The following is a 10,984-nucleotide window of genomic DNA, read 5'->3' as shown; positions in this document are numbered from 1 at the left end:
TATCGATAATGGCATTATCGATAGGATTAATACCATTATCAGGGTAGAACGGAATGAATTTTAATCTGGATTATTTTTAATTCTGCATACATCCAAATTAGCATTAGAACACGCAATTTTCAAATGACTTGAGGCTACCATAATACCACCAAACTTCTCGACGAAAAGTATCCTAATACATTCAGAACTGTAAAATGCTTATATTGTCGAAGAATTACAGCATAAGTTGCATCCTTCCGGAAGTCCGATAATATCATGCTCCATATGCAAATTTTCATTACATTATTCCAGCAATTATTTTTCAGTGTAAAAAAAAAAAAAAAACAAACTGTAACTTGTTTCGCAGTAGACGATATAGCTAATGATCCCAGAACAAACTTGTTCGATGAATCTTTGAGTCCGCATTATAAATTTTTTTTTATCCTTTGTTTCATAAATGCTGTATCTGTTTATAAGGCTGCATATCAACTTTTTGCTATGTACAACAAAACAAAGTTGGCATGCAATAAACAAATCTATTAATAAATTAGTACTGTATTAGCATTTTTTATTGAGAAATAAAGGAAACAAAAAGCAAATGTCTTAATTTCGTTCATGAAAGTATCTCAAAGAAAGAATCTCATCAATTGTAATATTCTGTGTAGTTTTGTACCTTGATCGTCATTATACGTGAGCCGTATCAAAACAAACTTTTCATCCAAAGTTCGATACTTGAACTTTCGTTCAAGAAGTGGTCACAGAAGTGTTTCGGTATTGTCATCTATTATGTCTCCTCATTGTTTGGAGAGTTGGGGAAGAACTGCTGCCATAACGCATTGCTGTTTTACCCTATAGGAAGAGACTGTTCGGACCTTTGGGTGAGTACTCGGCACGTGCCCAATGGCAAGCATCTGGCGACATTGAGGCTGCAAGTACAGGAGAACTAGGAGAATAAGCCTGCCCTAGCCCTCCGGGTATCACCTGGTAGCTTCGGGTTCTTTTTCACTACCCCCACCAACAGATGGAGTGTAGCAACATCTGGGAAGCTACCCGTGTTAGTACGTATACGGGGATGATTCTGCGCATGCATAACCACGGGAGCATGAACGAAAGGTAGGGGAAACAGCAGCACGGCACTGTGGAGGAAAGAGAGGAAGGGGAGGAAAGTAGAACGATAGAGGACGCAGGCTAAACACCGTTTGTGGTAAACAGCATTGTTCTGCGCACGTGCAATGAGTCGCGTGCGGCGAGTCTTGGGCGTCCAGCACGTGCGCACACGCGCTGCGCTATTGGTTAGCGACGGCCTCGTTTCCTTTTGCTTCCGAATCTTTTGCGTGTGGCGTGCACGAGTCTGATACAGACAAACACACCTGGCGCGTGCAACGAGGGTCCGACACAACGTGAGTCGAGATCGTAAACTGAAGGAATGCATGTCCCGATGGACTTCCGTTTCTACCAGTACCACGTAATTCTCTGAGAGGCTCTATTTCACTGCAAAGGTAAGCCTTACTGAGATAGTTAGGGTATCGGAATTCATTACGATTTGTCACAATGTTTTTCCTTTCGAAAATATGAGATAATGGCTTAACAGAGCCAATATAAGAAGAAAATCTCATTTTTCTGCTGTTTAATTCTGTTGGTGTTCGATCGAATTCTGTGAGTCAATTTTTAGCTGTACATGCGCTAAACCAAGAATATTGATTTTCTTTAATAACGTGAATGTTAGGTGGCGCTTTGTGCATTTCTGACAATATAAATAACTAATACGACGCAAAATATTATTCAGCTCATTAATGCAGTTTAAATTTACATTTGAAAGTATTACTTTTAATGACAGAAAAAGGAGCAACAATAAAAATGAATAAAACATATACATGTATATACATATAACTAATGCTAATATCACAGATCATAATTTCGCTACTCACATTTTACACTTCCGCCTATATTTAAATAAAATGCATTTAGACAACATATTTCCATAATTTGTTTGATGTCCAACGAAATGAAGTTGGAAATCGAACATAGAATAATTTTGGCACTTTTAATTTATAACAGACGTTTTTATCCAGCCGAAATTATTTATTTATTCAAATTTGTGGTGCATTTTAATATACATCTAAAGTCCATTATAATTAATAAGATTAACCAATATAAATAAATAAGAAAATATAAAAATGTGTATGGTCACTGATGTATAACATTAACTGAAATTCGTTAATAATAAAATTTGAGATTATTCAAAATTATTTTAAAAGTCTTATCGAGTAAATTGATAAGTTTAAATCTGCTGTTTAACTAAGATTCTACTGTGTAATGGGCTTTATTAATTTATAACAGGGGCTAACAGTAAATTCAGCATCTACGTAGACATGACTAAGTCCCTAATGGATATAGTTTTACAGGGCGATTCAAAAGTGATCTGTAACCCATAGTATATACATGTATTAAGTTTTAATTCCGTTAAAATTATAATAAGAATAGAATAAATGTTCAAAGTATCCTCTTTCCCAAATGTAATTTTCATCATGGTACGATTTCATCATGGTTCACAGGATCAATGAACAATTATCATTGAAATTTAGTACTAATTTTATAATTTATGAATTAGCATTTCGACACTTAAGCGACAATACGTGAAGGTCGTTAATGTATTCGCTCCTAAGCAATTTGAAAGGAAAAAAAATCGGGTGATCGTGGACGTTCACTGATGAAAATTATAACAGGGAGAAAAACAATGGTTTCAAAAATCACTCACCTGGCTTCACACTCTGTACTAACCTTTGGAGCCCAGTAAGTGACCTTGAGCCTCCTGTTGTTTTTTTCCTGCTACAGTGACAAAGTTGATATATAATAAATAAATTTTCTGTTTATACTCCTGGACGACCAAACGTTTCAGAGGAGTTCACAATATTGACAGAATATAAGAAACAGCACCGTATTTAGCAGTCACTGGGTTGAATCTCGGTCACTCAAGGCACGTATACTTATATGCACCTGGGCGTTTGACCACTCGGCTACGGCGGCTCTCCAGCAGCTGCTAACTATAGCAGTCAAATCAAAAATTCCATCAAGTTAATGATAAATTACGCTTACAACTTGAATTCCATGATTTTGAATCACCCTGGAAACATCGTTTATAAAATAATCATATGTGAATAAATTTTTGTTATATGAGCGTAATTAAAGTCAACTTTAAATTTGTTTAAATTTATATTTCCACCTCTTTTTCATTTTTGCATGTTCTTAATCTAAAATAGGACAAAGACGCAAAAGTGAAATTTCTGCCTTTTTGCTATTTTAGAATCTATAGATACAAACACTAAGTCTATGTTAACATTTATTGCAGCCTCAGAAATTGTCACAATAAAAAATATTTCCACTTAAGCGAATTAAGACTGCACCTGGAAAAATAAATTCGAGCAACACTGTACTGATTTTGTTATGTAACAACAGAACGCTAGTTTCAACCCAGTTGAAGCCATAGAAGCGGAAGCCGTATGAACACTGTCGAAAGCAGAGGCTGAGCTTCATCATTAAGATATTTAATGGAAAATATTCATTTTCGATTAAGTTGCACTTATGCTAATTAGCTACTAAGGGTTCTGCAATATTAATTTTTGTTATAGAAGAATATTTCTTCTATACGAAAAAATAATATTGAATGTTTATTTATGAACAAATGGCAGTAATAGTAGGCGTTCCTTGAAAGGCTTGTCTTGGCCAGGAAATAACTAGACTATCATATCGACACTTACAAATTACACTTTAAAAGTATGCTTTTTTTCTTTTCTTTTTTAAATTTGGAAAAAAAAAAAAAAAAAAAACACTTTTCCAGATCCGCTAAATAAAATAAAATGCAATGCATGATTTATATATATATATATATATATATATATATATATATATATATATATATATATAGTACTTTATATATGAGGAATTGTAAACGTCAAAATAGCAATATCTTAATATTTCTTAGTCCTGGCGAGCCTCTCAAGTAACGCTTACTACTGCGTATATATTTCTTTAAATTAGAGGGTAGAAGAAAGATTCACATATCCAAATACAAATTAAATTTAGAAACGAACAAAGATCGGTTAATTGGACTCCATTCCGCTTGGAAACCTGAAGGATTTTTTATGAGTGCTCTAATCTGCAAACTGTACATTTTAATCACGCAACGTAAACCTTTAGAGATATTTATTAAAAGATAGGCTAATTCAACGAATAACAGTAAATGCAGGAACTTTTTCTTCTGTTAGTAATATCTGCTCATATGTTTGTCTTCCTGGTATAGAGGGAAATATCCGCAATTTAAAAAATTGCGGATATTTTTCTCCCAGAAAAATATCCGCATTTGTAAAATTGACACAGTGCAACATAAAACATGTGATGAAACAAGTGGTTGAGCTGAGCTCCACTGTGCAAATTCTTTTTAAGAAAATATATAATACAACCATTATTATAAAGAAATAATCTGTGGGGTTCCATTTCATATACAGTACAAATTCAAATTATTTTAACGGAAAAGGAGCTTATACGTTCAAGGGAGTTTGAACGTTGTGAACGGACTGAAACTGCACTTCCTTCGCCTGAGATCGGCTAAGTACAGCCTCAATTTAGGAGGACATCAAAAATTCCTCCAGTAATCGATGGGAGTCGAACCCAGACCTCTCCAAATCAGCAGGAGATGACGATATCGTCCCTATCCCTCTTATTATTTTTAAATAAGTTGATAAATCACGCTACACAGTTTGTGCATCAGATGGATACGCCTGGGTGTTTGTGACGTACGCCTAAGGAGCGGATTCACCCAGACTGTATCAAACAGTCTGGGTGAATCCAGACTGTATCCAACAATAATGAAGTTCGATGGTGTAAATGTGACGGTATGAGGCCTGTTTTACATGACCTGGTCCATTGGTAACCATCGATGAACTGAAGAATGTACCAATGGGGATTCCTCCTCATAAACAAGCAAATGGCTCTGAATATATACGGGGCTATAGAGCTGTACATGCAGGTTAGAAGGATGTAAAATCATCGCAAGCCTCTATAAATACTCCAGGATTAAGAAGATGCCTGCAAGCGGAATACTAATCTTGCCTCTATCTCCGGGTTTGCAAACTTTGCGGTACGGCAACTCCTGAAAAATGTTAAATGAATTTATGCGTCCCCAATGAATAAAACTAATGGTCTCATTTCGGTTAGAATTGATATCACAAATTTTTTTTTTTTTTTTTTTTTTTTAATTGTTTGCTAAGATGAGCAAATATTGTTCATTTGAGAATTATGGTCCACATAATTCCTGAAAGCTGGGTTTCATTTTCGACATACCTACTCTCATTTCTCGTTCCGCATTTATTTTTGATCGATATTTGCTCTTGAGAGCAGCGACTGTAAAAAAAGTTCTCTCACAAATTGGATTCGTAAGCTTAATAATGCTGAACAGTCCCATTTCGACTACCATGCCCTCTATTTTAAAAAATCTTCTGACTGTGGTCATCCAAGAGTATAAATAAGAAAAAAATTAATTATTCATTAATTTTATTTCCTATATCGGATTGTGTGGAGACAGTATAGCCCAGTATTAGAGCCTTTCGATATTCTCCAATGCAATTAGTCGTCTTCCTTCTTTTTCATTTATTAAAAAGAATTGAACTAATAACTTAAAATCAATTATTAATTTATTACTTCTGCGCTTAATTAAAATTATGTAATGTTTTTATAATTTTATCGCTGTATGTTAATACACGCACTGTATTGACCAGCACGGATACTAGGAATACTGTACGTGTCGTGCATGAATACACAGAAAACCAGATTAATGTACAAGTCCTTGAAGAACTCCACATGACAATGATTTCAACCAAGAAGCGATACATATAAACAGCTGGCATTCAAATTGTCCATATATTATTTATTATGAATAAGTAACGATAATAATTTAAATAACTTTGTGCAGTAACACTTGCCAGTAATTCCTACGTTTACAGCACTTCTCAGAAATTTATTGTACGCCAGCGTTTAATAACTAACGGATCAGTTTGTAAGGTTTAAAAAAAAAGTTAACTAATATACGCAGTGCGTTCCATTTCTGGCATGTTGGATTTTTAATTCTTAAATTAACTGAATCGTTTTTCTGCGATTACTATAAGTAAATAACTAATTACCTTCTTACCATTTAATTAATAATATATGAAAGCAATTGCTTTCGTTTTTCACCGCGCCTCCCCCCTCCCCAACATTCATTCTACGTTTTGTAATCTATATAAAAATTTTCTTAAATCCGAAACACTTTGAACTTAAATAAATCAAAGCTAAACAAGCTTTTGGCTCGATTTACTTTGCAATAGTTTATTTAGCCGTGAAATTGAGAAAGAAAAAATTTGCAATAAAATTTAACGATCGATTTTCAAAATTTATGTTATTTAAGTTTCGTTACATTTTGACGAATAACACTAGAATAATTGTACTGCAATTTGTTTAAAGGAACTAGACATTCATGTAAAAAAAAAAATATCAAATTGCATTTTTAGTCATTTTAAAATATATTTTATTACCCGAATCCGTCCTACTGACACCTTAGCTAGCAGCGAAGGGAGCCGAGAGATATTTTTGTAATTACTTGGATATTAATCTTCGAATTAGCCTTGGCGATATATTCGCCCCGTGTACTTTAGTATTTTATAATCAAAAGCTCCGTGACTTAATAAACAATCGTACTATACTGTTAACGCTTTCGCAATGCAGTTTACTTATTTCTTCCTGGATTTTAATAGCAATTGAAATGCAACATGTTTCTTTTATGATTAATATAAGAAAACAGTAATAACTATGATTTGTGTATATTTAGTAAACTAAAAAAAAAAAAAAAAGATCAAAAAATAACGACTTATGCGCGACTTATGTGCATCTGCCATATTGCCTATTCAGTCCAATTAGAGCACAGCAAAAAACAATATCCAGTGCTTCAGCTGAAATATATGATTATAGTCAACCAATACGACATGCATTAAAATAATTACCAGATTTCTGTTGATCTAATTTTAATAAACTTGTGAGATGATTCAATAAGTCTTTCCAAAAAAGCTAAATGTAAAATTTTATGAAAATCCGTCCGCTAGGAGTCCAGTTATTACATGTGGACGTATGGGAAGACGGACGAACATAAATGTTTTACACACCATGTTTTTACACATACGCATAAAAATTAAAAAATAAAGTTATACCGGTTTCGTTTTCCACCATTATTATGCATATTAAGACTGAAAACAAAATGCATTTCTGATTTTTATTTACACACCCATGCTTATTCATTAAAATTTATCGATCCAATGATCACGGTGGTGGTGGAAACTGCGCACGATATGTTCACATACCCCATCCTCCAAATTGTAGAGAGCACCTCGACCTTGCGAACTAATGGTCAATTAGATAAGACGGTGCCAGTTAAAAGTAGGATATAAAATGCATGCACACTCAATGACTGGTACGTGAAACACAACAGGACAAGCAAAGAACAAAGATCCTATCACAAGTGGGCAACGCTAGATTGTATTCACCAATAATGAAGTTCGATGGTGGTAATAATAGGACCCGTTTTACGTGGTTTCGACCTGGCCAAATGGGTGTCATCGATGAAATGACAAATAAATTTATCTATTGCGACATTCTCAACAATCCTGCTTCGCCTGCATTGTCAATTCTTTGGAGGGGGAACGTGTTTATATCAGAATGATATAAAAACGGTCCTTGTCACAAAGCACAATCAGTGGTTTAAGAAGTATAATTTGGTGAATCTGCCAGTTCCAAAAACTTCTTAAACAAATATCGCCCGAAGGGTTAATAATGCCCATGGTTGGTGAAACTCGATATTAATTTTTTCTTTTTTTAAATTTGATGTTCTAATGCATGTTGGAGGACAATGTATAATGCATTATTACCAAACATAGCTTTCTAAAAAAACAGTCAGAAAAGAAACGATTGAAATCCAACCAAACTGTAGAAGTTTTTTTAATTGAACATCAAGAGTAACGTAAGAGAGTATATTCAATATAATGGTAGTAGCTCGTAATTATATCCAATTCAGTAGGTTCTTTCAAAAAAGATGCATAATTTAGCAGTAAGTTTAACAGCTATATTTTCTCCCCTATCCCCTTTTTAAAAACAGTTTGCATTAACTAGCAGTATAAATTATGCATTGGGAAGATGGGGGAAAGAGTTTGATAACTGCGGTGAAGGTACTTTCTATAGGCAACAGTCGCAGCTTTGACTTCCGGAGTTCGATCTCATGGCCTTCCCGGAGTACCCAGCCGTGAAATGGGTTCTTGGCTTTTTCGAGGAAGTCAAAAGGTGGTCGATGAATTCAGCTTGCTATTCCTGCTACTGACAGAAAACGATAGGTATAGCTCATAGTGTTGTTACTTTTTTTTTTTTTAAATAATTTCTCACAGAATCTCACGAAATTTCTTTTGGGATACTTAGAAAAAGCTTTCTTTCTGTCCCAAGCTAAGCGCTTTTATTTTCTTATTTTTAAGTTCAAAACGATTTTAAGTAAAATGAAAAGATTAAGCAGGCGAATAAATGCATCAGAAGAACACAACCAATCAAGTCAGAAATAAATGTTTTACAATCTCAGAGTAATTATAAACGAATTAAAATCAACTGATATCGCGTACCAATTAGAAAAAGGAAATCCTCTAAGCAATCAAACTCAAAACTAATAAAATTACGCCCCATTAGTTGTAACAAATAATGGGGCAGAAACGTTCCTTCCTTTCTATATATTTCCAGTATCTTCAACTTAAAAATGAAAAAAACTGCTTTTTTTTTAAAGCAGCTCCTCTTTTGCTTACATTATTCAGGTGAAATATGGAGCGCTCAACAGTAAATATTACATTTAGCTGTCTGTTTTCAAACGTGGATTACTCCGGTATAATCCATGTTTCAAATACTTAACAAATAATGAGAAACTGCTTTTTTCCACCCTTCTGGTAATTAATTTATAAGCTTACCTGCTATCTATCTACGATGATCGGAAGTGAATGACAAGTCTCTCTCTCTCTCTATATATATATAGATATATACACACATATATACACACACACACACACGTAATATTCAGGTGAAAAAAAAAATAGTATTTTATTTTAGACGGATAGGAAGGATACACAGATTCCACTTTTAATATATGCATGTTCCAGGTGAAAACAAATCAGCCAATCAAAACGGCAGGAAATCCTACTATGATCAAGGTTGGTCAGGGACAACTATTTATTTGTGAAGAGACAAAATGCCCGATAACCTATTAAAAAATAAATAAATGTCTAGAGAGATTATACATATAAACTGCCATTCAGTTTAGATGTACAAAATTTAAAATAGAAAAAAAAAAAAAAAAAAAGTTACCAAATTCAAAATAATTTTGCAAAAAAAAAAATTTGTCGAACTTGCTTAATGCAAGTTCGACAAATTTTGGCTAATCGAAATACTTTGTGCTTCCATAAACCAATAATTTTTCTGTTTTGTGAAAGGAAAACCCAGTTTTCCAGCAAGTAATGATGACAAGCTAACTCTGGGCTGTAAACCCCCCCCCCCCTAAAAAGTTTTGTGTAATTCACAGAATTCGAGCCCCACAAGCGGCGTGGTTATGGGAGGAAATGAGAAGGAAATGTTAGAAGGAAATGAGTTTTATTAATACAAGAATGCAAAGCTCCGCCATGAATTCTTGCATAATAAATAACGCCATATCTTTCAACTTTTACTAGAGTAAAAAATTCTCTAGTTTTCGAAAGAAGAGTTAATTCTTGGCTTTTTTGAGGAAGTCAAGGGCGGTCGATGAATTCAGCTTGCTATTCCGAAGGAAAAACGATAGGTGTTGCTCATTGCGCTGTTAAGCGACAAACTCTCACGTTTGATGTTGATTAGTTTATAATCTCCGAGGTACAAAAATTTATTTCTGATTTGATTGGTTAAGTGTTCGTCTGATTCAATTATTCGTCTGCTTAATCTTTTAACAACTTTCTGCTGTATACGTATCTGGTAGCTGACGCCCACAAATATCTAATCTATACTTTTTTTGAGACGTTGAATCGATAATTTGTGGCAGAACGACATTTGTTAGCTAGTCTTAGAACCAATTTCTGCATAATTCTCTTCCGAATTGTTTGGCTCAATTTCCCTCCACATATTGTTTTTCTGATGAATGGTTTATACTTTAGCAACCTCTAAGAAAATTCAATTTAATTTTTGGAAATCTTATACACAACAAATGAGTAACCTTAAACCAAATTGTCCAAAGCATGAACTTTAACATTTATCGAAAATTCAGAAATTGTTTTTACCTGATCATAGTTGTCCCAACTCTTCCAATGTACAGTTCTAGATTTTCATCCTGCGAAAAATAAAAATAGCTTTTTGTGACATGCGCAGTTCATACACGATATAATGAGGATTCGTGTCCTAATCTGAAAGTGCTAATTCAACACTATTCAGAACAATCGTAATTTATATAGGAGAAATCCCTCAAGGTTTCTCAATTAAGAATTTTTATTCCTTGTTTATTGATTAAAAATGTGAAATCTTAGTTATAACAATATATTCTTAGGTGCGGCATATCCCCTCCACTCAATTATACTGACATCAATAAGTATACTGAACGCTTTCTAATGTACTCGTATGGCAACTATTTCTGACAACTTTCTAAACCTAAGCACCACTTTTAGTAGGCGCCTCCGTAGCCAGGTGGGAAGGAGCAGCAGTGCGTAGCACACGCTTCTTGATTAGACCGGGGTTCGAGCCCGTCACCACCAAATACGGAGGATGCGGAAAGGTCATTCAGGGAATGACCACCGCATATCCCGGAGCAATATGGCCTTAGTTGCTAATGCTCCTAAAAACCAAATAACAACAACCACTTTTAGTTGTTCTTGGATTTCTTAGTCCAAATGATGCAAGCGGACATATTAGTATACAACGAATATCAAAAGCCTAAAACTAT

The 10,984-nt window shown here is 34.3% G+C and overlaps 1 protein-coding gene across 1 annotated transcript in view; it reads left to right on the top strand.

Moving 5' to 3' along the window:
* The first annotated feature begins 1,272 nt into the window (after window positions 1-1,272).
* The window catches only part of LOC150081407 (uncharacterized), a 29,047-nt gene continuing 19,335 nt past the window's right edge, over window positions 1,273-10,984 (top strand). Inside the window, exon 1 of the mRNA XM_090379280.1 lies at window positions 1,273-1,478. The gene's annotated coding sequence lies outside the window, so the exon portion shown is untranslated. The remainder of the gene's footprint in view (window positions 1,479-10,984) is intronic.

This window comes from Mastigoproctus giganteus, chromosome 8 (genome assembly GCF_048544385.1).
Source record: "Mastigoproctus giganteus isolate SK-2022 chromosome 8, ASM4854438v1, whole genome shotgun sequence".
In the NCBI taxonomy this organism is placed as follows: Eukaryota; Metazoa; Arthropoda; class Arachnida; order Uropygi; family Thelyphonidae; genus Mastigoproctus; species Mastigoproctus giganteus.
Note: the sequence above shows the minus strand (reverse complement) of the source record. Positions and strands in the feature narration are given on the sequence as shown.